This window comes from Momordica charantia, assembly GCF_013281855.1.
Source record: "Momordica charantia cultivar OHB3-1 chromosome 3 unlocalized genomic scaffold, Mcharantia_2.0 BLBB01000003.1, whole genome shotgun sequence".
Classification (NCBI taxonomy): domain Eukaryota; kingdom Viridiplantae; phylum Streptophyta; class Magnoliopsida; order Cucurbitales; family Cucurbitaceae; genus Momordica; species Momordica charantia.
In genome coordinates, this window is record NW_028275161.1 from 11,810,937 (window position 1) to 11,836,004 (window position 25,068).

The following is a 25,068-nucleotide window of genomic DNA, read 5'->3' on the forward strand; positions in this document are numbered from 1 at the left end:
AAAACTCTCACAAGTAAACAATTGGAACAATCAATGAGTCTTCTCAAATTCTTACAGATTCAACTTTACTAATTTACGAGATACTAGCCATGATTTCTACATTGACTTGGACATCACATCTGTAGGTCAACTAGGTCAATCAAATGTTTGTAATTCATTCCAACACTCTACTGAATCTTCAAAGCCTATGCATCACATGATAACTAGAGCGAAACTCAGAGCAAATCCCAACCCTAATCCTGTCTTAGTAGTAAATACAGGAGAAGTTGCACAAACTCAAAGATCAGAAGCTCTAGTCACCACAAATAGTACATCTGAGCCCAAGGGGTATAAAATAACCTTGAAGAAACCACAGTGGAAAGAAGCCATGGATGAAGAAATGGAAGCCTTGATGACTAATGATACTTGCAGTTTGGTCCATCGCCCTGATGACACCAATGTAGTAGGATCTAAATGGATTTTCAAGATCAAATATAAGGAAGATGGAACTATTGAACGACACAAAGCAAGACTTGTTGCTCAAGGCCACACATAAGTTGCAGGAGTGGACTATGACGAAATGTTCAGTCCAGTCATCAAGCCAACAACTATCAGGTTAATTCTGACCTTAGCTATTACTGCAAGATGGCCATTACGTCAACATGATGTAAAAAATGCCTTCCTCCACGGGCATCTAAAAGAGAGTGTCTATATGGAACAACCTCCCGGTAATATTAACCCCACTTATCCTACTCATGTGTGTAAACTGAAAAAATCCCTATATGGATTGAAACAAGCCCCTCGAGCTTGATTTGATAGGTTGTCACTTTTTTTGCTACATATTGGTTTCACTAATTGCCGCTCAAATCCATCACTCTTTATTTTTAAACAAAATACTGTTCTTCTACTAATGCTCATATATCTAGATGAAATTATCCTCACAGCCACAATTCAAGACCTCATTCAGAAACTAATAGTCAAGCTCGGTACAGAATTCGCCTTAAAAGACTTAGGGACATTGCATTACTTTCTTGGCTTAGAGGTCACCTACCACTCACAAGGACTAATGCTCTCTCAAAGGGAAATATACTAGAGAAATCTTAAAGAAGCATGGTATGGTTGAAGCGTCACACATGAGCACACCAATGGTGACATCTTCCTCAACCAAACCAGAAGAAATGACACCTAAAGATGCTAAAGAATATCGAAGTCTTGTTGGTTCCTTCAATATCTCACCATGATTCGCCCTTACATTTGTCATGCTGTGAATAAAGTGTGTCAACACATTCAAATTCCGACAGTTAAGGACTTGAAGACAACCAAACGAATCCTTCAATACTTAGTTGGGACTTTAAGTGTAACGCCCCGAGTCCCTCAGGTTAGTGAGTCTCGAATTAGGAGATTTTCATTTATTTTTAAATTAAACTTTAATTAAATTTATATATATATCGGACTCCGTGTGGTTGGTTTTGTCTTAAGTTGGGATGAATTTCTTTTCTCTTGGGCTTGGTCATGTTGGGCCTATTGGATTGGTTTGGTTTTAAAACAAAGGAAAAGAAAGTTAATAAAAAGAAAAGAAAAGAAAACACATAGGATTTTTCCATCTTCTTCTTCCTTCTTGCCCTAGCCGCCGTCACCCCCCCCCTCGTGGAGTTTCTTCTCTGGCGACCACACCTCACAGCGGCAACTGTAGCGGCGGCGTCTCCTCGAACCAGCAGCAGCGCGACCCCTCGGCAATCTCCATCGGCGGCGGTTCGCGAGCAACGGCAGCACTTCAGGGGCGGCGCAACTTAGAATCCCTTCGGCAGTCATCGACGACAGCACCCGGACGTCCCGACGATCCATAGCAGCGGCACCGGCGACCCATCCAGCGGCGGCGAGTTCGTAATAGCAGCAGCGACACCACCTGCGATCCGGACCAAACCCAAACGGTGGTGACGCACGGATTCTGCAGCAACAGCGACGGTCCGAGGGTCATTCGTGACAGATCGTCATTCGGGAACGGCTCCTAACGACTTCGGGTCCAAACACTTCACCTAGGCTCAGGTACAGCAGTGTTCGGTAGCTGATTTGGTGTGTCCCCTCTGCTGCAACTCGTGGACAGCAGCGTTTCAGTGACATTCGGGTTTACCCACAACCGTTCGAAGCCCGATTTGGGCTACCCACCCCTTGGTGAGCTAGATCTAGGTTACCCACACCTATACGAAGTCAATTTTGTGGTAATGAGTCATTTGAACCCTCTTAGAATTGATTTCGAAGGCTGAATAGTATATGTAACTTGCTGTTTTTTTTCTGTTTTAGTGCCTAGGTGTGAGATCGACGCAAAACTTAGGGGTGCGGTTGTGAGTAAGTAGACAAGGGGCGTGTGCGTGCGTTAATGTGTGTCAGATGGCTTCTAATGTGTTGTTTTTGTGATTTTTGATATTATTTTTGATACGCTGTTGTGTTAGGTAGCTCTCGGTTGTGTTAATCTGTATACTTGGTGTAGTGTTGAATATTCGTTGGTGATAATGGTAGAAATTTTGCCTTGTTAAACTGCTGAAAATGGTTGTGGGATGATGTGTGTTTAAAAAGGATGCACGTTATAATAAAGTATTGTGATTATGCTTTCTTATGATGTGAGCGTGCTTGTATAGTTTATATAATGTTTCTTTATGATGCGAGCGTGCTGGTATGAGTCATATCATTTTCTTATGAGATGTGGGTATTATTGAAGCATATTTTCGGACCCTGTTCGCAGGCTAGGGGTTGATGTGAAGTTGGTTATGACAAGGAACGTTGGATTCTTGGGAGGGTGAATGGGTGAGTGTCAGGGCCTCGTGTATAAATGGTCGGGGGCTGATACGTCACTAATGGAGTATCGAGGCCTCGGGTATAAATGGTCGAGGGTCGATGTGAGGAGTCTTTTGGAAGGAAAACTATTGGGGCCTTGGGTAAAAATTGTCAAAGGCCGATAGATGGTGAAGTCATCGGGGCCTTGGGTAAAAATGGTCGAGGGCCGATGCAATAGTGTCAGGGCTCTGGGTAAAAATGGTCAGGGGCCGACTCTACTCGAAAGAGTTAGCTGTGGAAGGCTAGGATAGCGGTGATAAGCGTAGAGGCGCTTGAGATGTTAGGGAGACTCGAGGTTGGTAACTAATTTGTTCATGGTTGTGGTTGTCGCTGAATCTTACAGAGTGCGTCGATGTTTGATTGCATAATGTGATGAAGAGCATGACTATGAATGTTTCACGACTTTGTTGTGCATGATGTTTGTGTGTTGTTGGTGAGGGCTACTTACGAAGTATATTTTATATACTCACCCCCCTCTACAATTATTGTTTCAGGTGAAGGATTCGTTGGCGACCATGGTGATGAGACGGAGGAGACATGACGAGCGAGGACCATAGGCTGCGTAGTTACCTTTGCTTAGCTTAAGTTTAGGTGGTTAAGACCTTATGTTTTGGGTCAATAAACTATTTGTTCTTATTGGATAATTGAGAGGTTCCCACTCGTTGTTTACTTTATTTCGGGATAGGTGTTTATTTTAGTTTTCCTTCATTCATTGAGTTTTGCCTAGTTGGAATAATAAAGTTGTCTCATGAGGTTGTCCTCGACTGATGTTTGATTGATGTTCTATGGAGTTGATTCATTGTTAAATTGATGAGAGGTGAGACTTTATTTTATATAATTATTTAATAGGGAGTGGTCATCTCGTGTTTGGGGTTAAGTTTAGACAGATGGGTAGTTAACGTGACCTAGGAGTGTGTGGGAATTCCTGGGGCGTTACAGTTGGTATCGGAGTTGTTCCTGTAGACTGTCCTAGAATCTAGGTCGATAGTGTATGGTCCTTGTCAGACTCCTCGTCATCACCAGGTACGTTTCCTAGTTCAGTTGTTCGATTATGAATGCTTTACATTGCTTATGGTTGAGATATCATTGTTGTCTGGTATTAGATAAGCTAGCGTGTCTCTTTGGTTCATCATATAGACTTGCTTGAATTTTGCACTTGTGTTGTGCCCCGATTAGTGCGATAATGACCTTGGTGCTCTGTTCTTTTAGACAATGGCTTTCCGACGGAACACGAGAGCTCACAACTATGAGGGTCCGAATCCTAGGGGTGAGGAAGCAGTGGATCCAAATGTTCCCCCGGTAGTTCCTGGAGGGGTAGCACCCCCGGCCCCTCAAGCAGCTCCTCAGGGAGTTCCCCAGGTGGTGTTGCTAGCTGAGGCATTGCAAGTACTGCTGGATAATGCAAATGGGGCTGGTGGAGCTCAAGTGCAGCAGCCTCGCCGGGCACAAATTCCACAAGACGAGGTTTAGTTTATCAGGGATTTCAAACGCTTTGGGCCACCCGTTTTCAACGGGGTGAGTGAGAGGCCTACTGTGGCCGAGGAATGGATTAGGGAGTTGGAAGCCCTTTATGTGTATTTGGGATGCTCCGACGATTTCAAGGTTCGGGGAGCAGTTTTTATGCTTCTGGGAGAAGCAGTAAATTGGTGGGAGTCGGTGGCGGCAGCGGAGGATCACGCCAACGTACCCGTCACGTGGGCAAGATTTAAGGACCTACTTTATGAGTACTATTTCCCCGTGACTGTCAGGAATGAAAAACGGGCAGAGTTTCTCCGTCTCACTCAAGGGAGCCTAACTGTGGCCCAATACGAGAGGAAGTTCACTGAGCTGTTTCGTTTTGGAATGCAATATATTCCTACTAAGCAATTAAAGATTGACAAGTTCATTGATGGTTTGCGTAGGGAGATCAAGGGGCTACTTGTTCTCAAGGAACCAACTACATACGCAGCGGCAGTCAGGTGTGCGTTGGTTATGAACAAATGTCTCGAGGAGCCTCAGACTCAGCAGGTAATGGGCTCCAGCTTGGGGGTCAAGAAGAAATTTGCATCGTTCTCCTCCAGTCAACCCTCAAGAGGACACCAGAACCATATGCAAAGGCAGACTGCTCCTCCGGTGTGCCCCTCTTGTAAGAAGAGCCATGTTGGGCCATGTTGGTTGGGAAAATGAATATGTTTCAGGTGCCAGAAGGAAGGACATTTCGCAAGGGAGTGTCCGATGACCGGCTCGAATACCCAAGCGTTAGGCCAGAAGACCCCTGCGGCAACTGTAACTCAAGGTGGAACCCATAGGGCGCGCGTCTTCGCTCTCACTAGGGGGGATGTTGAGCATGCCGAGGCGGTGGTCACAGGTACCTTCTCTTTGCGAGTCTTGAGTGGTGTGTATATGCTTGTGATTTATTGCATGCGTGTTACTTTTGCAGGGACTATTTTAGTGCTTAGTATGCCTGCTTACGCATTATTTGACTCTGGATCTAGTCATTCTTTCATTGCTTCTACCTTTGTTCGACATGCGGACCTAGAGCTAGAATCGTTAGGCTTTCTGTTGTCGGTATCCACACCGTCAGGATCTGTGTTGGTCACTAGTCAAGTGGTGAAAGGAGGCCAGCTCTCTTTCGATGGTCAAACCTTGGAGGTAAAGCTAATTCAACTAGATATGCAGGATTTCGATGTGATACTAGGCATGGATTGGTTAGCTGCTAACCGGGCCAATATAAATTGCTCGAAGAAGGAAGTTAGTTTTCGCTTGCCCTCCGGACAAAACTTTACCTTTAAAAGAGTTAAGGCCGGAGTCCCAAGGGTGGTGTCGGCATTGAAGGCCAGCTCTCTTCTCCAGCGTGGCGCTTGGGCCTATTTGGCTAGCGTCGTGGATGCAAGGAAGATTGTGCCAAACATTGAGGCGGTTCGTGTGGTTAATGAGTTCACTGACGTGTTCCCTGAGGACCTCCCCAGCTTACCTCTTTTTCGCGAACTGGACTTTTGTATAGAGTTGCTGTCAGGGATGGCCCCCATCTCGAAAGCTCCATATCGAATGGCTCCGACAGAGTTGAAAAAGCTGAAGTTACAGTTAGAAGAATTACTCGACAAGGGTTTCATCCGCCCAAGCGTGTCTCTTGGGGTGCACCCATGCTCTTTGTTAAGAAGAAAGACGGTTCTATGCGACTTTGTATAGACTACAGGGAACTAAACAAAGTGACGGTTAAGAATAAGTATCCCCTACCACACATTATGACCTTTTTGATCAGCTTTAGGGAGCGAAAGTGTTCTCGAAGATAGACTTGCGTTCGGGGTACCACCAGTTAAGGTTAAAGGAGGCCGACATTCCAAAGACAGCGTTCAGAACGAGATATGGGCACTATGAGTTTATCGTGATGTCTTTTGGACTCACAAATGCTCCGACAGCCTTTATGGATCTAATGAATCGGGTTTTTAGGGATTTTTTAGATTCATTTGTTATTGTGTTCATCGATGACATCCTGATTTACTCCAAGACTGAGGAGTGTCATGAGGAGCACCTCAGGCAGGTTTTGACTACACTACGAGAAAATAAGTTGTATGCAAAGTTTTCAAAGTGTGAGTTATGGCTGGACAAAGTGGCTTTCTTAGGTCACATAGTCACCAAGGATGGTATTGCAGTAGACCCCGCCAAGGTAGAGGCTATTAGCAATTGGCCAAGACCTAGTTCAGTTACAGAGATTCGTAGTTTCCTCGGCTTGGCTGGTTACTACAGGAAGTCCATCCAGAATTTCTCTCGTATAGCGGCACCGTTGACGCAGTTGACTCGTAAGAATGCTACCTTCACTTGGAGCAGTGAGTGTGAGGAGACTTTTCAAGAACTAAAGAAGCGTTTGGTGTCTGCACCGGTGTTAACTGTCCCCGATGGAACGGGAGGGTTAGTGGTTTACAGTGACGCCTCGCGAAAGGGCTTGGGATGTGTTTTGATGCAACATGGGAAGGTTATAGCTTATGCTTCTCGACAGCTGAAGGTGCATGAGCTTAACTACCCCACTCATGACTTAGAGCTAGCAGCAGTGGTTTTTGCCTTAAAGTTATGGAGGCACTACCTTTACGGAGAAAGAATTCAAGTCTTCACAGATCATCAGAGTTTGAAGTACCTTTTCACTCAGAAGGAGCTTAACTTAAGACAGAGACGGTGGCTAGAGTTGGTGAAGGACTATGATTGTGAGATTAGTTACCATCCGGGTAAAGCGAACGTTGTGGCCGATGCTCTTAGTAGAAAGGCGGCAAGTGTGGCATCTTTAGTAGCGGCCTGCAGTCCAATGCACAACGAGTTGGAACGCTTGGAGGTGGAGCTGACAGTGGATGATGTCTCAACGTTGTTGGCTCGACTCTCAGTGGAACCTAGCCTGAGACAAAGGATCATTGTTGCCCAAAAGAAAGATCCCAGCTTGGCCAAAGGCTTTAGTATGGTGGGCCATAGAGATTTCACTCTTTCGGGTGAGGTTGTAACGACCCAGAATTTCCCCCACACTTCTAGGTCACGTTAACTACCCAGCTGATTAAACTTAACCCCAAACGCATGATGCCGACTCCCTATGCAACATTTATATAAAATCAAGTTCCACCTCTAGTCAATTCAACAATAAGTAAATTTCATAGAATATCAATCAACAACATCCGTGGACAACCTCACGGGGCAATTTTATTATTCAAACTAGGCAAAACTCAATGAATAGTAGAGAACTAAGATAGACACCTATCCTGAAATAAAATCAATAACAAGTGGGAACCTCCCAATTATTCAAATACGAACAAATAGTTTATTGACCATAACATAAGGTCTTAACTAATAACTTAAACTAAGCAAGAGTGACTAAGCAGCTTATGGTCCTTGCTCGTCATGTCTCCACCGTCTCATCACCATGGTCGCCCACGAGTTCTTCAACTGAAACAATCATTGTAGAGGGGGGGGGGTGAGTATATAAAATATACTCCGTAAGTAGCCCTCACCAACAACACACACATCATGCTCAACTAAATCATGAAACATTCATAGTCATGCCTTTCATCACATAATGCATTCAAACATAGACACATTTCATAAAATTTGGTGACAACCACAATCAGGAACACGCTAACTACCAATCTCTAGTCTCCCTAACATCTCAAGTACCTCTACGCTTATCACAGCTATCCTACCCTTCTACAGTTAACTCCTTCGAGTAGAGTCGGCCCCTGACCATTTATACCTAGAGCCCCGACACTGTTGCATCGGCCCTCGACCATTTTTACCCGAGACCTCGATGACTTCACCATCTATTGGCCCTTGACCATTTTTATCAAGGCCCCAATAGCCTTCCTTCCAAAGGACTCCTCGTATCGACCCTCGACCGTTTTTACCCGAGGCCTCGATACTCAATTAGTGACGTATCAGCCCCCGACCATTTATACCCGAGGCCCTGACACTCACTCATCCATTTCTTCCAAGAATCCAACTCTCACCAGAGTCTTACTATATACTTTCTTAAGTCATTACCCCTGCATCTTTCGACTCTCAAATACAATTCAGCATGCTGCCACAACATAAACAACATTCTAATAATGAAATAATAAACCAATCATGCTCTCTCAATATAACTTTTCTTAACAACGGCTCCACAATAAGTTTCGTCGCAACAAAGCATAACCAAACAAATTTTAAACCATTGGAGTCCGACACAGTTCACGCAAAACACTTAATATCCAGCATCAATATTCAATAAGCATTACTAAGTATAATAACACACAAGACACGCCGAATAACTCATGCATATTCAGACAACAAACATTTCCACAGCAATACCCAGCAGTTTGGCAAAGCAGAAACCTCACCATTTTTACCAACATATATCTAACACTACTCCAAGTATACCGATTAACACAACGATAGTTATTTAGCACAATGACGTAACAAAATAAATATTAAACGCCACAAAACCAGCACATTAGAGACCATTTAACATACATTAACACACGCACACGCCCCTTGTCTACTTACACACAACCGCGCCCTTAAGTTTTGCGTCGATCTCACACCTAAGCACACCAAAACAGACTTCGTACACGTGTGGGTCAACGCCAAAGAGGTTCGGGCTTCCAAAACTGAGTTCGAATGTCCTTAGGCTTGCTGTTCCGATGCCAAAAGCGATGGGCAATGCTGGTTTGAGTCTAAATAGGAGTGGGTACCGCGAATCGAACTCTGGACAGGTGTGGGTAAGTGTCTAAAGTCGTCGAGGGGAAGCAAAGGCCACAGATTGGGGCTGTGGGTGGTCGTCGGAGCGCGCATGGCCAAGGGCCGCCGTCGGAACGCCACAAAAACGGCACTGCCACCGCAGACTGAAGGCGCGCCGCTGCTGCCGTCGACGACTGCCGAAGGAGCGCCGCCGCTGCTGCTGTTCGGTCCGAAGGAGCGCCGCCGCTACTGCTGTTCGATCCGAAGGAGCGCCGCCGCTCGTGGGTGTTGTCGGCCGCCGCTGCACCTCGCCGGAAAACGAACTTGTGGCTGCCCAAAAATTTTCAACGAGAAGGAGAGGATGGATGTGACGGTGGCTAGGGCAAAAGGAAGAGGGAGAAGAAGAAGATGAAGTCCCTCTTTTTTTTTGTTTTCTTTTTTTTCCTTTGTTTTAAAACCAAATTAACCCAATAGAGGCCCAACAAGTCCAAGCCCAAAAGATAAGAAATCCAGCCCCCTTAAAACAAGACCCACCACACGGAGTCCGGTAAATATTAATTTAATTGGAGTTTAGAGCCCGATAAATATAGATAAATTTAATTAACAATTAATATAAAAATTAAATGAAAAAATCTCCTGATTCGAGACTAACTAACCTGAGGGACTCGGGGCGTTACAGAGGCAGCCTTACTTTTTCGCGGAATGTTGTGTGTGCCAAAAGATCATTCTTTGAGGAAGGACTTACTGGGAGAGGCACACAATGCTCCATTCTCGGTTCATCCAGGAAGCACCAAAATGTATCAATACCTCAAGGAACATTATTGGTGGCATAACATGAAGAGGGAAATAGCTCAGTTTGTTAGCAAGTGTTTGACATGGCAGCAGGTACAGGCTTCAAGACAGAGACCTGCTGGATTGCTGCAACCTTTGAGCATACCAGTTTGGAAGTGGGATGACGTGGATATGGACTTCATTACAGGACTACCAAGGACGGTTAAGGGATTTACTGTGATTTGGGTAGTTGTAGATCGTTTGACCAAGTCTGCTCACTTTATTCCCGGCAAGGCCACATATACAATAGAAAAATGGGCGGAATTGTATTTGCAGGAAATTGTCAGGCTACATGGTATACCGGTATCCATAGTGTCCGATTGCGACCCGCGTTTCACCTCAACTTTTTGGCGGAGTTTACACAAGTCCCTCGGCACTAAGTTGGACTTTAGCACAGCATTTCACCCCCAAACCGATGGTCAGACGGAGCGTGTGAACCAGGTTTTAGAGGACATGCTCAGAGCTTGCATGTTAGACTTTGGTGGTAGTTGGGACAAGTATCTCTACCTAATAGAGTTTGCTTATAATAACAGTTTTCAGGCCACGATTGGGATGGCTCCATACGAGGCACTTTATGGGAAGAAGTGTCGGTCTCCGGTTAATTGGGACGAAGTCGGAGAAAGAGTCCTCTTGGGACTGGATTTGGTGCAGATGACTAACAGTGCCATTCAAAAGATCAGGGGAAGGATGCAAATTGCTCAGAGCCGTCAGAAGAGTTATGCAGACATCAGGCGTAAGGAACTCGAGTTCGTGGTAGGTGAGCGGGTGTTTCTTCGTGTGGCACCCGTAAAGGGAATTTTACGTTTTGGGAAGAAGGGGAAGCTCAGTGCAAGGTTCATTGGGCCTTTTGAGATTTAGGAACGTATCGGCCCAGTCGCGTATAGGTTGGCTTTGCCACCATCGTTGGCTGCGGTTCACAATGTGTTTCACGTGTCCATGCTGAGGAGGTACATTCATGACCCTTCACACGTTTTGGATCCTAAACCATTCCAACTAGATGAGTGTTTGTGCTACGAAGAGGTACCTCTCAAAATTTTGGCAAAAGAAACCAAGTTGTTAAGGAACCGGACGATTCGCTTGGTTAAGGTCTTGTGGAGGAACCACAAGGTGGAAGAAGCTACTTGGGAACGGGAGGACGATATCAAAGCGAGATACCCTGAGCTGTTGGAACAGTCAACTTTCGGGGACGAAAGTTTTTGAAGGAGGGAAGTCTGTAACGCCCTGAGTCCCTCAGGTTAGTGAGTCTCGAATCAGGAGATTTTCATTTATTTTTAAATTAAACTTTAATTAAATTTATATATATATCGAGCTCCGTGTGGTTGGTTTTGTCTTAAGTTGGGATGGATTTCTTTTCTCTTGGGCTTGGTCATGTTGGGCCTTTTGGGTTAGTTTGGTTTTAAAACAAAGGAAAAGAAAGTTAATAAAAAGAAAAGAAAAGAAAACACATAGGGTTTTTCCATCTTCTTCTTCCTTCTTGCCCTAGCCGCCGTCACCCCCCCTCGTGGAGTTTCTTCTCCGGCGACCACACCTCACGGCGGCAACTGTAGCGGCGGCGTCTCCTCGAACCAGCAGCAGCGTGACCCCTCGGCGATCTCCATTGGCGGCGGTTCGCGAGCAACGGCAGCACTTCAGCGGCAGCGCGACTTCGAATCCCTTCGGCAGTCGTCGACGACAGCACCACGACGTCCCGACGATCCATAGCAGCGACGGCCGACGACCCATCCAGCGGCGGCGAGTTCGTAACAGCAGCAGCGGCACCACCTGCAATCCGGACCAAACCCGAACGGTGGTGACGCGCGGATTCTGCAGCAATAGCGACGGTCCGAGGGTCATTCGTGACAAATCGTCATTTGGGAACGGCTCCTGACGGCTTCGGGTCCAAACACTTCACCTAGGCTCGGGTACAGCAGTGTTCGGTAGCTGATTTGGTGCGTCCCCTCTGCTGCAACTTGTGGACAGCAGCGTTTCACTGACATTCGGGTTTACCCACAACCGTTCGAAGCCCGATTTGGGCTACCCACCCCTTGGCGAGCTAGATCTAGGTTACCCACACCTATACGAAGTCAATTTTGTGGTAATGAGTCATTTGAACCCTCTTAGAATTGATTTCGAAGGCTGAATAGTATATGTAACTTGCTGTTTTTTTTGTTTTAGTGCCTAAGTGTGAGATCGACGCAAAACTTAGGGGCGCGGTTGTGAGTAAGTAGACAAGGGGCGCGTGCGTGCCTTAATGTGTGTCAGATGGCTTCTAATGTGCTGTTTTTGTGATGTTTGATATTATTTTTCATACGATGTTGTGTTAGGTAGTTCTCGGTTGTGTTAATCTGTATACTTGGTGTAGTGTTGAATATTCGTTGGTGATAATGGTGGAAATTTTGCCTTGTTAAACTACTGAAAATGGTTGTGGGATGATGTGTGTTTACAAAGGATGCACGTTATAATAGAGTATTGTGATTATGCTTTCTTATGATGTGAGCGTGCTTGTATAGTTTATATAATGTTTCTTTATGATGCGAGCGTGCTGGTCTGAGTCATATTATTTTCTTATGAGATATGGGTATTATTGAAGCATATTTTCAGACCCTGTTCGCAGGCTAGGGGTTGATGTAAAGTTGGTTATGACAAGGAACGTTGGATTCCTGGGGAGGGTGAATGGGTGAGTGTCAGGGCCTCGGGTATAAATGGTCGGGGGCTGATACGTCACTAATGGAGTATCGAGGCCTCGGGTATAAATGGTCGAGGGTCGATGTGAGGAGTCTTTTGGAAGGAAAACTATTGGGGCCTTGGGTAAAAATGGTCAAGGGCCGATAGATGGTGAAGTCATCGGGGCCTTGGGTAAAAATGGTCAAGGGCTGATGCAATAGTGTCAGGGCTCTGGGTAAAAATGGTCAGGGGTCGACTCTACTCGAAAGAGTTAGCTGTGGAAGGCTAGGATAGCGGTGATAAGCGTAGAGGCGCTTGAGATGTTAGGGAGACTCGAGGTTGGTAACTAATTTGTTCATGGTTGTGGTTGTCGCTGAATCTTACAGAGTGCGTCTATGTTTGATTGCATAATGTGATGAAGACCATGACTATGAATGTTTCATGACTTTGTTGAGCATGATGTTTGTGTGTTGTTGGTGAGGGCTACTTACGGAGTATATTTTATATACTCACCCCCCCTCTACAATTATTGTTTCAGGTGAAGGATTCGTTGGTGACCATGGTGATGAGACGGAGGAGACATGACGAGCGAGGACCATAGGCTGCGTAGTTACTTTTGCTTAGCTTAAGTTTAGGTGGTTAAGACCTTATGTTTTGGGTCAATAAACTATTTGTTCTTATTGGATAATTGGGAGGTTCCCACTCGTTGTTTACTTTATTTCGGGATAGGTGTTTATTTTAGTTTTCCTTCATTCATTGAGTTTTGCCTAGTTGGAATAATAAAGTTGTCTCATGAGGTTGTCCTCGAATGATGTTTGATTGATGTTCTATGGAGTTGATTCATTGTTAAATTGATGAGAGGTGAGACTTTATTTTATATAATTATTTCACAGGGAGTGGTCATCTCGTGTTTGGGGTTAAGTTTAGACAGGTGGGTAGTTAACTTGACCTAGGAGTGTGTGGGAGTTCCTGGGGCGTTACATTAAGTTATGGAATCATGTTCGATAAACAAAACTCTTTTAATTTGTATGCCTTCTGTGATGCTGATTGGTGCGAATGTCCTATTAGCAAATAGAGCACAACAGGCTTTTGCATCTTCATAGGTTCCAACTGTGTATCTTGGTCATCAAAGAAACAACCTACAGTAGCTCGATCCATCTCTAAAGCTGAATATCGAGCCATGACATCAACAACGCTAGAAATTACATGGCTCACATTCTTACTACGAGACATTGACATCCCTTTGCTCAAAACACCGATCCTCTACTGTGACAATATGAGTGCATTATACATGCCTGCCAATCCAATCATCCATGCTCGCATCAAGCACATTGAGATGGACTATCAGTTTGTTCGTGGGAAAGTAGCTCTTGGACACCTCATTCCTAAGTATGTCTCATCTACTCACCAAGTTGCGGACATCCTCACGAAACCACTTGCCACCACTTGCCAGGACTCCATTTAAAGATCTTAGGAACAAGCTTGTTGTCCGTTCCATCACTCCCTCCAGCTTGAGGAATGATATTAGGCAACAAACAAGCACTACAGGTGGCCAAACACATTCCAAACAAAGCCACAATCTGACAGCATACCATGAAAACAAGCATAATATTCAATTCATACCATGACAGCAAACATCATTCTCAATCTTTGGAAAGTCAACATTTGGATATAGCATCATTCTCAGTCTTATTACCGTTGCATAAATTGGGGAGCAATAATATCTTATCATTCAATATTTATTTCCTTTTACCCATTCTTTTTGTCGTGCTTTACTTTATACAAGAGCAGCAAATATGTACAGAACAACAACTTGAATCCAGACAGATTTATCTCTAAAATATTTGCTTACTGTTCTTGTTTTTTTCAAGGTTTTCATGTCTCGGGCCAGTTCGATTTTTAACCGATTTTTACCTTCTGTTTCGCTATCCGGCGATGGTGTGTTAGGATAGAGTGCTAAGAGTGTGGTTGATGAGAAGAGAACGAAGCTACAATGAGTGACCTCATCGACTCATGGCGATTTCGAACAATGAGAAGAGATAGAGCAACGTTGGCAATAGACTGATTTGGCACTACGTATGAGATATGTTTCATAACGATTATAACTGAATTGTTTGTTAGTTTTCAAATGTTCAAACTTTTGAAGTTTCATTTAGTTTGATTTGTGCCCTAATTTCGTACTTTTTTTATATAGACATATTCATGGTTTGGGATTATATTTCAATGGATTCCAGTTTGTCGCGCATTTAAGGGTCGAGCACGGTATTATTATTATTATTATTATTTAAAGTTTTCATTCTTATGACTGAAGCATCAAGTAATTTGGTTAATGTTGTACACATTTTGGTAATTTGGTTAATGGTACGGTGCTGCTCCAAGAAATTCATTAGCTTTCTTTTGTATGATTTTAATAACAATTTTTTAAAAGTGGTGATATAAAAAGTGGCGTAGTAATTTTTTTGGAATTGGGAGTAGTTGACAACAAATTTTTTTCTATTCTTTTATGTAGGCCATAGCTGACATTTCCTCTTTATTGAAATGGGATGGGATAAAAAACGTGGTATGGGAATATATATATATATACAAACACACAAATAAAAAGGGCAAAATTTTTTAAAATTAGGCGTAGTCGATCCTATATTATTTTGTTCTATCATTATTATTATTTTATGTAGGCCATTGTTTATCTTTTCTATTTATTGGTTGCGTTTATATGCTTTTAGTATGATCTTGAAAAGGTGCTTTTAGTGTGATTTTGAAAGGAAGATCTTTGAATGGTGCTTTTAGTGTGATTTTGGTAGGAAGATCTTTTAAAGATTTGCTTTTTAGACAGGGACAAACGATTCGTATGTTACTGACATAGCTCTATTTTACAGCCAAGGTATTAAAAGAGTATTTGATAATTTAGTTGGACATGAATTTAGTCTCATTTTATTATCATATGGGTTGTTTGCAAATTAATGCACTTTTCTTAAATATGGCGTCTTTGAGATTTACTATATTTTGTGATTTTGTTGTTTGGAAATTAGTTTGATTTAAATGCATTTGACTTCTTCACTTTATTTTTTAAAGAAGTAAGTGAATCCTATTACTTGTTTTTTATTTGAGAAATATAGTTCACTACTTTATTTTCAAGAAAGGAAAGTGACACAATTGTAATTTTAACTTTTCAGACTTGAAGTTTTATATTCTTGAAGAAGTGAATAAACTTGGAAGAGAAATTTGTGGTTCGTGTAAATATATTTCTTATATCGATCTCTCGGAAAAAAAAAGGTTGTTGTATAGTATTGTAATTGATCACTTAAAATGTGTGGTTTTACCTTCTCATTTTAAAGTTGATGATATTAGTATCGGAGATATTTAGATTATTTGCTAGTCATGATTATTTAATATGACATGATTATCTTCCATACACTTGTTCTTATCTGCAAAATGAGTGTAAGTTTTTCAGATATGACATCCATACTTGAGATTTAACTTTGTGACTTTAGATTTGTACAGGAACAAGGCAATTAACATTGTGATTTTTCTTGTGATCTTTTGTTTCAAAATTTTTTTGCTCTTGTTTAATTCTATTAAATGATCAACTGTATTGTATTCTTGATTAAGAAAACTATGTATAAAACTGGGATAAAAGACCCGAATATGTTAAGCAAAAAATATAGGGAAGGAATTAGGTCGTTTGTTGGATTGTCAAAGAATCATGTAGAGGAGAAGGGTTCATGTGTTGTCCATGCAAGAGATGTCAGTACTAAATGGAAACGACCTATGATATCGAAGGGAATTTGTACTCACATAGAATGTACGCCTCCATTTTGTACAAGATGAATTTTTCATGGAGAAACTCAAAGATTTGTCTGCTTATATGACGTGTAGTGAAAACACCCACTACAACAAATCTGCTATTTCATGACGGGCATTGCCCGACATTAAACATTAACCATGTCGGTCACTGACCGACATCTATACGAGTGTTCTTGTTTCCCTTTCATGTCGGACAGTTTTAAGGTCGGGCATTGCCAGTCATGTATATTTTCTTTCCATCCGGACATGGCCGTCATGAAACGACCCTTTTAAGGTCGGGCATTGCCTGTCATGTATAGCGTTTTCCATGACGGACGTGCCGTCATGAAAGAATAATCATGACGGGTGACGACCGACATCTTTATGACTGTCCTTGTTTTGTGACCGTCATTGTATGTGCAACATTGTTTGTACGCCATTGTTTGTACGTCATCTTTTGTGTGACATTGTTTGTACGTCACTGTATCTACATCGATATGTGCGTCATGGAATGACTATATTTCGCGATAGATATTGACCGTCATTATTTCGTGAATAAATAAATTAAAAAAATAGTTGGTTGCCCAGACGTGGCTAACCAACTATATATATTTCCTTCACACCTAATCTGAATATGCAACTAAAACTTTTAACACATCCATCCATGATAAAACAATATTTATTCTAAAACTTAACTCAAAAAACTAACCTTAGACTCAAAACACAAATAATCAAAAGTACAAATTTCAACATAACCTCTCCACTTTTAGAATAACTCAAAACTAGCCAACAATATATCTCTCCCTTCCAACCTATTTCTATAAAAGCTTAACAAAAACACAAACAATCAATAGTAAGTACGACTTTCATCATGACCTCCCCACTTTAGAATATAACTCAAAACTAACCAACCAATATATCTCCTTCCAAGTTAACTCAAAAACTAACCTTAAACTCAAAATACAAATAATCAAAAGTACAAATTTCAACATAACTTCTCCACTTTTAGAATAACTCAAAACTAGCATGGTTATAACAAAACAAACAATTCTATATAAACACTCTTCCACACAATAACAAATGGGACCGCCTGTCCCTTCAACAAAACTACATTCAGCATAAGAATCCAGACTTCAGCATCATCCAGTCAAATATTTCTATAATAATCCAAAACTAATATGTTATGCAGTACATTTCAAACTTCAAACTTCAAACTTCTACATATTATAAACAAGACAAAGTATTTCTAATCTACCAATTACTACACAGAAAGTAGTCTGAACCAAATACTTACATCAAATAAACACAACTAATGAATCCATAGGTACTACACAAATCGTCCAACAAAAGATGCCCATTCTATTCGAACTTCGTCGATTTCTTCTTGTTGATAGACACTTTTTGTATTAAACTACAAAAAAAGAAAAAGAAAGATAGTACTAATATAATGACAAATCATATATAAACACATAAAGGTATACGATAATACGTACAAGTTCAGTAATAGAAGTATGAGGGTTCCACACTATTTCTCGTATATACTTTTGCAAATAGTACCCACACTCGATAGAACCTAGTTGTCGAGGACACTACATATAGAAAATTTGAAAAATAACAAAATCTGATGAGACAAGATTCAAAGAAAAAATGAGAGCTTCAAAACAGCCGCCATGGAAGGCAAAACAAAGCCCTTGTTTCTCAAAATTCCGCAAGAATCTATTTTTTTTCTTCTTCTTCTACTTTTCAAGAATCGAGCAGCAACAAAATTTGTAAAACTCAAAAGGCAAAGAGAAGAGAAATTGTTCTACATATATATATACTACACAAGCTCAGATGTGGAACAAATTTCAATTACCCACTACACAAACTCAAACTTAAATAGAAACTCAAACTCATTCATGCAATATAGATGAAAAAGAGCCAAATCGATGAATAACCCAAACTCAAACCACAAGAAAATTACTTATCAAACTAGAAGAAGATGAAAACGAACGAATATGAGGGAGATAAAAGGAACCTTCGATATTTGTTGCCGCCGCCGTCGCCGATTGTCGCTCTCTGCCGTCGGAAATTGCTCCTCACCATTGGGTCTCACTCGCGCCTCCCGTACGTGGTCGTTTGCTCCCCTTCCCCCGACAATGGAGCAAGGTTTGCGCCGGTTTCACGAGAAGGTAGATAGGGTTCTCCCTTCCAACCTATTCTATAAAAACTTAACAAAAAACACAAATAATCAAGAGTAAGTACAAATTTCAGCATGACTAAGTACAAATTTCAGCATGATTCTCTCCACTTTAGAATATAACTCAAAACTAATCAATCAATATATCTCCTTCCAACCTATTCACAGAAAATAATTCTCAATATTATTGAAACTCAAAAACTAATATGCAAGTAAAACTAATTTCAACATCATGATTTTCTAAAACTTAACTTAAGAACTAACTTTAAACTCACAACACAATTATTTAAGAGTATATCAAACAAGTACAAATTCCAACATGACATCTCTACTTTAGAATAACTCAACACTAACTTGGAAAGCAATAATATACTATATTCAGCAACAATCAAACACTTCTATATTAACACCATTCCACACCGGAGCAAATGAGACCGCCCGTCCCTCCAACAAAACTACATTCAGCATAAGAATTCAGGCTTCTATATATTATAAACAAAACAATCCAACATATTCAACATCAGTCAAATACTTCTATAATAATCCAAAACTAATTTATTATGCAGTACCATATATACAAAATTCAAACTTCTACCTATTATAAACAAGACAAAAACATTTCTAATCTACCAAGTACTAGTCAGAAAGTAGTCTGAACCAAATACTTACATCAAATAAACAAAACTAATGAATCCATAGGTACTACACAAATCGCCCAACAAAAGATGTCCATTATATTCGAACTTCGTCGATTTCTTCTTGTTGATCGGCACTTTTTGTATTAAACTACAAAAAAAATAATACTAATATAAGGACAAATCATATATAAACACATACAGGTATATGATAATACGTACAAGTTCAGTTATAGGAGTATTAGGGTTCCGCACTATTTCTCGTATATACTTTTGCAGATAGTTTCCACACTCGATAGAATCTGATTGTCGAGGACACTACATATAGAAAATTTGAAAAATAACATAATTATGAGTTATACAAAGGATTTACTGCGACATTGATATGAGTTATGCAAATTTACCTTCACAGGTTTCCAAATTGTACTACTGCGAGATTGTTGAGTAGAATGTTTTGCTTGCCACATTTTCAATGATCTAAATAATTTGAAACATTAGAATAACATAATTATAAAAATTTCAATTATAAGAGTTCAAGGTACTTACGTGTTTATGATTCTCCTTTACAACTTCAACATGCAAAAATCATTTTCGCATTCAAACATCATAATTTTTTTCTTAAAAAATTTATGCTCTTTCCATATAAAAAAAACACAGAGTTGGATCTTCTTCTAAGAAATCCTTGAGAAATCAATTATTATTATTTATTTATCACGAGAGTATATAGAATTATCTCAAATTATGCACATAACAATTAATGAAAGGAAATTCAATACCTTTGACCATTAATTAAGACTCTTCCACACGCAGAGGTCATGACAAAGTGTGTATTCATTAATTTTGGGCATTGAGTTGTAGTGTATTGAATTGAATTGTTAGACCATATGACCAGTCTATGCTAGGGCTCTCAACCTATTCTATATAAGAGAAACATTCCACAGTTATAGATGGTTCAATTCATTCTTTGCATAAATCACCTAAGAATTCAGATTGATTCTTCCAAGAAAAAAAAATTAACCAAAATAGTTACACAAACACACAGAGATCAGAAAAATAGACAGCTGATCAGAAAGTTGGAAACAAAAGGCAAGTATATCGGGGTGCCAGAGCATTTTAACTAAGACGTGCAATAAAATCAAAACTCAAAAGCATATTGCTATATTACATGTTTCCCACATGAGAGCCCGTAAATGTTAGTTTCCTAGTAATATTTTTCGGCAGAAAAGAAGAGTTTCACGACTTTCTAATATCTGATCTACACAAACCCCTCCCACCACATTGAAAGACCAAACTTGAGATTTTGTCTTTTATATTTTGGGAGAAAATGAAACCAGATTGAAAAATTAGGGTAGTTCAGTCATGATTGGACTACCTGTTCAAATCCAAATTTTGAGGCTCTGGATTTATTTTTTTTCTTCTTCTTCTACTTTTCAAGAACTGAGGAGCAACAAAATCTGTAGAACTCAAAAGGTACAGAGAAGAGAAATTGTTCTACATATATATATACTACACAAACTCAGATGTGGAGCAAATTTCATTTACCCACCACACAAACTCAAACTTAAAGTAGAAACTCAAACTCATTCGTGATGAAAAAGAGCCAAATCGATAAATAATCCAAACTCAAACCATAAGAAAATTACTGATCAAATTAGAAGAAGATGAAAATGATCGAATATAAGGGAAGATGAAAAAAACCTTCGATATTGTCGCCGCTGCCGTATATTCGCTCCCCGCCACCGAATCGAAGGTCACCGCTGCAGATTGTTGCTCTTTGCCGTCGAAAATTGCTCGTCACCGTTGAGTCTCGCTCGCGCCTCCCGTAAGTAGTCGTTTGCTCCCCTTCCCACAGCAATGGAACAAGGTTTGCGCCGGTTTCACGAGAGGGTAGAGAGGGTTCGCACGACAAAGGGAGCTGGGGAGGCAAAAATTTTCGGTGAAAATTTAAATTTAGGATTAAAATTGGGCACTTCTCATGGCGGGCCAGGCCCACCATTAAAATTAAAATTACAATGTCGGGCTAGGCCCGACATGGATACTTAAAAAAATTTGAAATTAAAATTGGGCGTGTTTTTTAGTGTGTCCGTCATGGTTGCCTCCGTGTTTTTCTTGTGCGACATCATTTCCTCCGCATTTTTTTTTGTCCGACATGAAAACTAAGATTTGTTGTAGTGACCACATAAAATATAAAGAGTACATATGGACTTAGTGAAATGATGAATGATTTGACAAGTGAGGTATATCATGTTCAACATCACTCTATTGGGATTGGATTAAGTGATAATAGGCAAAGTGAAAGTAGTAAATTTCAATCCAAGTCTGAGGAAATTAAGCTAATGCATACCAAAGGACTTTATCATTGGTTTAATAAGTTGTTCGATATGTTATTGCAATTACTCAAAGGAGCCATTCCTAATGGTTATAATATTTTCTGTGAGTTAGATTTTAGTATATAAAAGTATACATGCCTGTAAGGATTACTGTATGCTATTTTGAAAGAACACGCGCAAGTAGATAGATGTATGCAATAAATCTCATTATGTGAGTCAAAACTTACAGTTAGAGACATAAGATGCATAAGGAAAAAAGAAATAACATAGATGAGGTTCTAAGACATCTAGTAAATGTTGAGGCATGGAAACATTTTGATAGTCAGTATCATTAATTTGCCCAAGATCCAAGAAATGTAAGATTAGCATTGGCTAATGACGGATTCAATTCCTAAGGCAACATGGGTACGACTTATAGCACGTGGTAAGTAACGTTAATACCATAAAACTTGTCACATTGGAAATGTATGAAAGAAGTAATTATCTTCATGTTGTTACACATACCAAGTCCAAAGTCTCAAATAGAGGAGACAAATATTTACTTAGACCATTGATATACGAGTTGAAAGATTTGTGGAGTATCGAGAGCATGCTTTGAGGTAAAGAACATCCAAAAAAAACTTGGCCATTTTTATCTTTGTGCGAAAAAGGGTACTTTAGGCATTATTTAGGGTCCATCATGAAAGGTAAATGGTTTTATGCATCCGTGGATTTGCTTGCGTTGGACAAGCAAGATCAGCCCTTTTACGAAGTTCCTCGTAGGTTTATGAGCTTAGGTAAGAAACTGCTTTAGATACATGTCTCCTAATTAGAACCTTGACCTTTCGTTTCATTTGGACTTTATTTTTTCACGGTTGGTATCAAGCCGATCCCTGGTCTGACCAAGCACACTTTCAAATTTTTTAAAGTACTTCAAAGATCTCGGCATGGGAGGCAGGAAGGTAGGAACCTTACTGATTGCTAAGATATTGTCTGCCTCTCGGCTTTTAGATTACAAAAAAGCGTCAGATCTGCCAGTTGAGGCTCTACGACCCAACTCTAAATTAGGTAGGTCAACTTTGGCGACTTTTGGAAGTATGCACACTCCCTGCCTAACTTTCACCATTCCCTTTTTTACAGTTATGATTGCCAACACGGTGAAGCGCAAGCGCTCGGGTAGTGGCCAACATTCAAAGGCTTGGGTTTTATGCCTTAAACTCGTGGGTGTAAATGTAAAACAAATATTTATTTAATAAACTGTTATTGAAGTTCCTTTTAGAATTTCATTAACCCAAATCCAATAAAATAGCATCCGACATTATGTCATGTAACTGGAACAACATATTGATATATCGGATATATATCTAATATATAGTATATATTCAATATACAAGTAGATAATGTTCCAATAATAACTTAAAGGGTCTATAGTACATGGGTAAAGTTCGGTACCTTATCCTGGTAACACTATGGATATGACCTACTTTGTAAGAGTTACGAATGACTTAATCCAAATCATTCATGTGGAGACATGTGAGTGGGGATATCCTATGCAATGAGTTTGTATAAGACCAGACCGCAAAATAATTAATCTTTAGTTTTAAAACACTGTTAACTAATAGATTATTATTTCATAGGAAGACCAGGTAACTCAATCTCAATCCCGAGTGAAGTTATGGACTTTTGCCTATAAGGGATCGTTCTTTTATTTGTATGGGTGCGAGTAACCCGGGTCGCCAACTCAATATTCCTACCATTTTGGAGAAGAGACCGAGTGAGGAGCTAGGAACACAACTACACAAAATGAAATTCACTCCTTCCCGACTTTAGGGTAATTACATGAGTGTTCTTTTAAGTGCTTACTCCTAAACTTAAACAAGGGGCTGCACCCTCATAAACAATGATAACAGTCCATCACATAACAGCAAACAAGAACCTTCAGTACATAAGAAAAAAGAAGCTGACAGATAGCAGTAATAGGTAAAGCAACAAGTAATTGGCAAATCATCACAACTCACGATTCCAAACATATTGAGCTTGACTACCACTTCGTTCGAGAGAAAGTAGCCATTGGTTCATTGATTACCCTTTATGTACCTTCACAGAATAACCTTGCTGATATTCTAACTAAACCTCTGTCCAAGGCAGTACATCGTGAGTTACCATGCAACTTGGCATTCGGGCTATCCCTACCTCCAGTTTGAGAACGGATGTAAACAATGATAACAGTCCATCACATAACAGCAAACAAGAACCTTCAGTACATAAGAAAAAGGGAGGTGACACATACATCACATATCAGAGGTCTTGAAATATAGATGCGATTAGTCTTTGGATCTAGACATCAATAACCTTTACGAGAGGTGTTATAGCCTACAAAGATGCATGGATAGGTTTTCTTACCCAACTTGTTCTTGGTTTGAGATTTTAAATAGGGATAGCATCTGCAACCAAAAATTTTTAGGCAATCATAGTTTGGTTTCTTTGAGAAAAGTTTTTCAAAAGGTGATTTCATATTAAGAGGTCTAGAAGGCATTCTATTTATGAAAAAAGTTGCCGTTAGAAAAGCATCAACCCAATACTTCAGAGGAGCATTTGACTCAAAAAGAAAGAGCCAAAACTGTCTCAACTATGTGTCTTTGTTTTCTTTCAGCCACCCCATTTTGTTGTGGTATGTATGGACAAGACATTTGGTGAATGATTCCATTTTGTTCAAGAAAACATTTGAGTTTCAATGAAGTAAATTCGCCATCTCCATTTGATTCAAAAATTTTGATTTTCTTTTCAAATTGAGTATCCACAAGTTTATGAAATTTGATAAAGCATTCATAGAAATTTGCTTTTCTTTTTAAGGGGAACATCCAACTGAACCTAGAGTGGTCATCAATGAAGCTAGCATAGTATTTAAAGCCTTGACAAGATAAAATAGGTGCTGGACCCATAGATCATAGTGAATTTTATCAAAAAGATTCATGCTTAATTCATTGCTTAAAGACAACGAAGCCTAGAACTTTTGCTCATTTGACATGTAGAGCAAACATATTCTATTTTCTTCCAATCAAACACATCAATCAAAGATTTGCTATTCAAATTTTTAATAGAAATTAAGTTTAGGTGACCTAAACGCTTGTGCCATGTAGAAACAAACACTTCATTTTTCAAAATAGCAGCAGATGGAAGAGGGATGGCAGAGAGAGCAGTATGTGGTTCTTGCTACTCCAAGGCATATAAACTGTTTCTTCTAGTTCCCATTGCTAGAACTAGCCCCTGAGTGTTCTTCATAACAAAAAAGTTAAGCATAAAAATCATAGAGCAATCAATATTAACTTACTTATTGATAAGAGATTTTTCTTTATACTAGGAACGACAAGCACATTGTTTAAACATAAAGTATTGTTATTTTGTGTGTTTAAGTTACTTTGACCAATGTGAGTTATGTCTAAACCTTCACCATTTCCTACATAGAGCTTTTCATTTCCTTTGTAGACTCGTAAGGATGAAATGGTACCTGCATTATTCACAATGTGTGATGTTGCACCAAACTCCACAAAGAGAGTAGGATCCAATTCTTCATTATAACTATTGCAGCCAAAGCTTTTGGTATCTCTTCAATTTGATATGAATGATCAAACCTTTTCCAGCATTCAATTGCAACATGGTTAGCTTTTCCACAAATTTGACAGATTATTGGATTACTTGAAGTTTGAGT

The 25,068-nt window shown here is 40.2% G+C and overlaps 1 long non-coding RNA gene and 1 pseudogene across 1 annotated transcript; one reads left to right on the forward strand and one right to left on the reverse strand.

Moving 5' to 3' along the window:
- The first annotated feature begins 1,544 nt into the window (after positions 1–1,544).
- Positions 1,545–14,204, forward strand: LOC148212388 (uncharacterized). The gene is made up of 4 exons (XR_015789588.1): positions 1,545–2,198; positions 2,281–2,325; positions 3,306–5,158; positions 12,992–14,204. It is a non-coding gene; the product is annotated as an uncharacterized LOC148212388 (long non-coding RNA).
- A 3,205-nt stretch (positions 14,205–17,409) lies between these two features.
- Positions 17,410–25,068, reverse strand: part of LOC148212389 (uncharacterized) — a 36,828-nt pseudogene continuing 29,169 nt past the window's right edge.